General features: G+C 48.8%; 1 pseudogene; it reads right to left on the bottom strand.

Moving 5' to 3' along the window:
• Positions 1-936: 936 nt before the first annotated feature.
• LOC131816842 (heterogeneous nuclear ribonucleoprotein A1-like) lies at positions 937-2,241 on the bottom strand (annotated as a pseudogene).
• Positions 2,242-7,044: the final 4,803 nt, after the last annotated feature.

Genomic DNA, 7,044 nt, shown 5'->3' with positions numbered 1-7,044 from the left:
TGCGCAGCCGGACGTCCACGCACAGTCCGCTGCGGGAGGACCCAGGAGATAACCAGCGGGCCCCTCTGGGGAACGTTTTGGGGTCACCTAGTAAAGGGGGGATGCCCACGCTCCAGGAAGCGCGAATCCACCCGTACAGACCAGCTCTAGAAACACACGTCCCGGGGCGCCACGAGCTCTAGAAACACTCGTCCTGGGGCACCAGTGCCGGAAGGTCGTGGCCGAAGCCCGCCAGCGCCCGGGGTCCCATAACGGACGCGGCCCCCCGGCACCAGTGCGTGAGCTCGTTACACCCATCGGACGGGTCTCACACACAGGATGTCCAGTGGAAAAGGCGGAAGAAGACACACTGCGCTCTTCGTGCCAAGTTTGAAAACGAGCAGCCCGATCCCGCGTGGGCGGCTGTGGGAGCCCAAGGCGGTGAGAAGGGCCGGATGGGGCGGCGGGTCTCCGCGCTGGAGGCAGTGGGGGCGGGACTGACCCGGTGGCCGAGGGCACGGAGGGGGGTGGTCCGAGCAGGGCATCTGTGGGAGGGGGAGTGGGGAGCTGACATTTTCATTTTTTTTTCAAGAGAATATTAAATCATTTATTGATTACACATGATAATGGATGATACACAAGCTTTAATCCCATCTACAGGTTTATCTGATACCATAATTCAATTTAGATATATTGCATAGGATGTGCCAGCAATCATATTAATAACCAAATACACTCCAGGACTTTGCTTGGGTAATCTTTTAATGGTGAACTCCAGGGCACAACGCATTAACTGTCAGTTCAACTACACCAAGATTTGCGGAGGCAATGAGTTCTGTGCCCAACAGGTTGCAAATTTCAAATGGAACCTGGCATCGCCCTCAAGGAAATCTAACTCCACACTGTTGGGGTAGTGTACCAAGATGGCTTCTGAGTAGACTAACTTTACGCAGCACATTTAAAAAAAAAGACACATTTATTCAGCGTCATGATCAGACTATTACATTTAGCAATCGACAGCATGGGTGCAAAAAAAAAAAAAAAAAAAAATCTACATTAAAACCCTTTGTTGGAATGCTTTACACCTTCCACAGAACAGAAACTAAAATAACCTGTTACATAATTAGTCACAAATACAGCCCTCAAGTTTTTTTGCCCATACACATGAGCATTGTTTAAAACATGTCTTCTTTGTAGCCACTAGGCCCTGCCACCACTGTGCTTGGCTGAGTTAACAAATCTCTTATAACCTGTAGCTTCTCTGTCACGTCTCTGGCTCTCCTCTCCTGCTAAGCTTTGTTCCTGGTAGTAATTAAAACCTTCTGCCACTACCGTAGCTCCTGCTGCTGCTGGAACCACCATAGCCATGTTGGTGAATTATCGGCCTCCACCACCATAAGGGTCAGAGTTTCTGCCTCCAAAATTGCCTCCTTTCATGGTTCCAGAATTTGAGGATTGATTGTTGTAATTGCCAAAATCATTATAGCTTCCGCCACCTCCAAAGTTGCTTCCATTATTACCAAATCCGTTCTAGCTGTCCCCACCACCATATCCACCATATCCACCACCACCTGATGGCCACCAAAGCCACCTCGACCACTGAAGTTTCCCCGCGACCAAAGTTGTCATTCCCACCAAAACCACCTCCACAACCACCACCAAAGTTTCTAGAACCACTTCGACCTCTTTGGCCAGATGAAGCACGAGCCACCTCCTGCTTAGAGAGCACTTTCCTGACTTCATAGCCGTGGCCATGCACAGGATGGGATTTCTGAATGACAGTCTTGTCGACAGAGTCATGGTCATCCAATGTTACAAAACCAAAACCTCTCTTTTTACCATTACCTTGGTCAGTCATGATCTCAGTCACTTTGATTTCCCAGACTGTTCGAAATAATCTCTTAGATGACATTCGTCAGTGACTTCTTTAATGCCACCCACAAAAATCTTTCTCACAGCTAAGTGGGCACCAGGTCTTTGAGAATCTTCTCTCGACACAGCCCTGTTTGGTTCCACAATCTTCTGTCCACCCTGTGTGGATGCATTCATGGCTGCTTCCACCTCCTCCGCAGGGACATATGTCACAAGCCCAGAGCCTCTGGAGCACTTGGTGTTTGGATCTCTCATAGCCACACAGTCCGTAAGTGCTCCCCAGTGCTCAGAACGGCTCCTCACACCCTCATCGGTTGTTTCAAAGCTCAGACCTCCCGTGAAGAGCTTCTGCCGCTGTTCAGGCTCTTTGGGAGACTCTAATTTGGACATGACGGTGGTGGGAGGGGAGACTTGAAGGATGCTTGCTCGGCGCTGTCCATGGACAGAAAGCTGGCATTTTCATTCCTGGAGAAAGAACTGGAAAACGCGGAGAGGGAGGAAGCTGGAAGTCGGCGGTGTTGGATTAGAAGTGAATGTGCCCCCGTGGACCCCACTCTGCCACACGCTCGGATGCTCTGGAGGGAAGAGTCGATGTGACATGGTCCCCTGTGTGTTCGCCGGGCCCTGTTTAAGGGCTCAGATTGTCGGACTAGGACCCCTACTCCCCTATGACCTCGTCCTTACTGATTACATCTGGAGACCCTGTCTCCACCTAAGGTCACATTTGGAAGTCTGGGGCGGGTGTGAGGGTTTAAACATATCTTCTGGGGGGACACAGTTCAGAGGGTTAGTGGGGTTAACAATAGCCGGCTCTTGCCTTTTGAATGCCATTCTGCTCAAAAACGAAGGAGGGCTCCTGGGGAAATGGCCGATTCCAGGATTTCCCCAGGATCAAGGTAAGTCTGACGTGATCTATCTGGGGACAGCGTCAGCTCCCAAAGGCTAAGGGCCCAGGCTACCAGACTGCCCCCTGCCCCCGAAACCATTGCAAGTCCACAAGTGCCACAGGCTACCTGCAGCTGCTGTGATATAGAGCAGGTTGGAGGGTCCCACCGCCCCCCTTCCTCGGGCTGGATTAATCTGCTGGAGCAGCGCACAGACCTCAGAGAAACACGCAGGCTCACCATTTCATTAAAGGGTATCATAAGGGATGGATGCCAATGACCAGCGAAAAAATGTAGGGGATGTCCTGCCCCAGGGGACGGGGGTGTGTGTCACCCAGCTAGAAACTGCCCAGACCCCACACTGCTGGGATATTGATGGGGGCTTCATCACCCACGCCTGATGGATCACTAAGTCTATTTCCAGACCTTGTCGCTTCTCGAGAGACTAGGGGGCAGGAGGGGCGAGCTGCCATCTCCAAGCTCGCTGTCATGGCTCAGCCCCCAGCAGGAGCGAGCCCACCCAGAGCCAGCCCAGTAGAAGGAAAGCTACTCATGCCCCCCAGGAGATGACGAGGGTTTCAAGGGCGCTGTGTCAGCAACTGGGGGCAGAGACCAACCAAAGCAAAAAAAAAAAAAAAAAAAAACAACTGAAAAGAAAAAGCAGTTGTTCTTCTCCCCGCCGCCCCATTTTCTGAGCTCCTCTAAGAGACCTTTCATTCTGTAGTTTGAATTTTGTTTCTTGTTTTGTTTTGTTTTGTTTTGTTTTACCACGTATGTGAGGTTTCTTTTAAAATTCTAATATAGTACTATCTCCTGGTCAGGAACCAGTGAACAAGACGTCTCCTTGTATCTGCACTGACATGATTTAAAGCCTGGCTGCGGGTTCTGAGGCCAGGATTGCGCTGGTGGCCGGGGTCCCGCCGCATCAGGGCAGGAAGTCAGTGCTGCTAATGTTGATAATAATTTATGGCCCCTGCCTTCTGGGCGGACTGAGGAAGAACGAGCAACAGCCACAAAGTAAGTGTTTGCGCGCATTGTAACATTCAGGCTTTTTTTTTTTTTTTTTGCACTGGGAAGTCTTTGGTGAGGGGCAGGAGGTGAATATGGCACATGAATATTTATAGGTTGTATTAGTCAGGGCTCTCCAGAGAAATAGAACCCACAGGATGTATGTGACTATGTAAATAAATATGCACATGTATTGAGAGAGAGAGATTTATTTTAAGGAATCAGCTCGTGCAACTGGAAGGCTTAGCAGGTCCCAGATCTGCAGGGAAGGGTGGCAGACTGGGGACCAGAGCAAGATTGCTGTTTCAGAAGGCTGCCGGCCACGGCCAGAGCAGTGCATAGAGGAGGCCAGCCTTCCTGGTCAGGCCTCCCTCTGATGGGACGAGTTTACCTCCTGTGTGCAGAGCTGTCTGCTTTCCTCAAAGTCTACAGACTTAGGTGCCCGGGGGGCTCAGTTGGTGAAGTTTCTGCCTTCCGCTCAGATCATGATTGCAGTGCTCCGGGATAGAGACCCTGCTCAGTGGGAGAGCCTGCTTCTCCCTCTGCCTCTGTCCCCCACCCCCCATGCTCTGTCTCTCTCTCTCTCTCTCAAATAAATAAAACCTGGGGAAAAAAAAAATCTACAGACATCTAGAAGCCACAGCAATATCTAGAATAGTGTTTGACCAACTACCTCTGTGCTGTGGTCTAGCCATGTTGGTCCATGATGCGCATCACAGAGATTCTGGATCAAAAGATGTGGTCCTTTTCTTTTTGTTTATTTATTTGAGAGAGAGAGAGAGAGAGACTAGGGGGAGGGGCAGAGGGAGAAGGAAAATCTCCAGCAGACCCCCTCGAGCCTCCCCCGAGACTCTCTGAGCAGAGAGCCGGATGCAGGGCTCGATCCCAGGACCCTGAGATCACAACCTGAGCCCAAGCAGATGCTTAACCGACTGAGCCAGTCAGGCGCCCCATATCTGGGATTTCAGATTCTGGCCTCCCACCTTTCAGGTTGAGCCCGGTGTTGGGGTGAGGGTTCAGCGCACACTCTCCTCCTCTTTCTGCCCTGAGCCTTCCTGTCTTGGGAGAGAAGAGTCAAGCTGCACCCCGTTTGCCAGAATCCTCCCCGTTCCCCACAGGGCCCTGATTTTGGAAGCCGACTTTTTCCTTCTGTGTTTGGAGAGTGTACCCCTTTCTCTGAGGCCGTAAATGTGGAATAACTACTTAGAAGAGTGAAGGAGGAAAGGGTGAGCGTTTAACAGGAAAAGTGGAGAAAAGCTGGATAATATTTCAAAATGTTATCCTTCTTTGCAAGTGAAGGGGTCCCCGTTACATCACAGCGGCCTAACAGTTATTTTGAGCCAAAGACAGCTGAGAGTTAACAGAGGCAGGAAGAGGCTTTGCCTGAACCCTCCCTTATCTGACTAAAAGTAGAGCTTCTGGGAGTGAGATCGCCATAAATCCCCTCTTTGGGGATAAATAATCGCCATAAATCCCCTCTTTGTTCCTGAAAAGGAGGTCAAGCACGAAACTATGATAAACCCTTTTCTGGAGGAGCTTCGTGGCCTTGAAGAAGACGGCATTGAAGGCATCATCACAAACCACTCTGTCTCCTGTTTTATTCCCCAAAAAGCCCATTCATCTTTCCTAAAGAAATCCATTGTTCTTCCCATAGAAGCTTTTAGCTCCCCACTCCCTTTCTCCTGCTAGTATGTGTGTGTATGTAATTTAATATAAGTTAATATAAAATTTATATATATTTATATGTACTTATGTACATATAAATATATATTACATATATACATATATAAATATATATAAATTTTATATATGCCCCCGTCTTTGGTGATCGAGCCAAATTACTTTGTGAATTCCTGCATGCACACATGAATAAACTTTGTCTTTTGTCTTGCTAAGTTCAGTTTAATTTACAGGCCCCCAATACCGCACCTAAGAGGGTGGAGGAAAGGTAATTTTTCCCCCCTCAAAACAAGTAGTAATTTTAGAGTTTTAGGTAGAATTTAGGGACTCCAGCTTCCACAGAGGGATTCTAGTATCAGACAACCCACCACAGGGAAGTGGCTTCTATCAACCCCCTTAAAGATTTTCACAGTAGGAACATGCTTGCTTGAAGCTGTGGAGGAAGAGTTACAAAGGAGGCCTGAGGTTTCGGGGAGCCACCTCAGTGCAAGTCTCAATCCTAGAAAAAGGGGTCGCTAGTGGGAAACGTTTGCAGGCATACCTGTATTTCCAGGAACCAAAGACAATACAGTATTATGTCTGCTTTTCCCAGTTTTTTCCTATGCTTGTCTACTTTTGCTTTCTACATAATCGGTCTCACGCTTGTCCTTACTGTTTTGCAACTTTAACTTATTTATTACTTAAATATAAGTTCATACTGTGAATATGAGCATTTTTTTTCAGACCACGAAACATTTTCAGACATCCTGAATTCTGATGGCTGCAGAGTATTACATCACACAGATGTCCCATGACTGTGGGTCATCGATCCCTGGTGCTAGGACAGTAGGGTTTCCTCTGCAAGGCTTTGTAGTGATACAGTGTTGCTTTGAACATCTCTGTATAGAAATGTTTGTGCGAGGACCCCGCTTCTTTCTTCTTCTTTTTAAAAAATTATTTATTTCAGAAAGAGAGCATGAGTGAGCGGAAGAGTAGTGGGAGAGGGAGAAGCAGCTCCCCACTGAGCAGGGAGCCCAACACGGGACTCGATCCCAGGACCCTGGAATCATGACCTGAGCCAAAGACAGATGTCTAGACCAGGCCACAGCATTTCCATGTTCATCACCCAGAAAGCCTCCCGTGTCCCTCCCAGTCAATGCCTACCCACTCCCCAGCAATGGCCACTATGACCCGTCGCTGTTGAATATTCTCGCCTCTCTTTGAAGTTCATATAAATAAAATCATCAATACTCACTCTCTGGCCCCTGGGCTTTTTGTCCCAACACCGCGTCTGGGAGATTCATCGGTATTATCATACCTCTCAGTTACTCATTCTGTCTTCTCCCCCTGCACTGTAGTATTCTGATGTTGGGATATACCAAACCTACCCATTGTCCTTTAACATTGTTTCCAGTCTGGGGACCTGAATGGTGAATGTCATCGTACACTTTCTCAGTGGGCATGTGCACTTATGTCCACGGTGTATACACCCAGGGATGCAATTGCTGGCGGGTCTACTGAGCTGTAGCAGACGAGCATCAGGTGGTTTTTTCCAAAGCCACTGAACCAGCATCTACAGGTCCTAGTAATATGTGAGCGTCCCATCCACTCCCTGCCCTCATCAGCACTCTGTATCCTGGAT

Source organism: Mustela lutreola, chromosome 15, assembly GCF_030435805.1.
Source record: "Mustela lutreola isolate mMusLut2 chromosome 15, mMusLut2.pri, whole genome shotgun sequence".
NCBI classification, from domain to species: domain Eukaryota; kingdom Metazoa; phylum Chordata; class Mammalia; order Carnivora; family Mustelidae; genus Mustela; species Mustela lutreola.
This window is presented reverse-complemented; position numbering and strand designations above follow the sequence as displayed.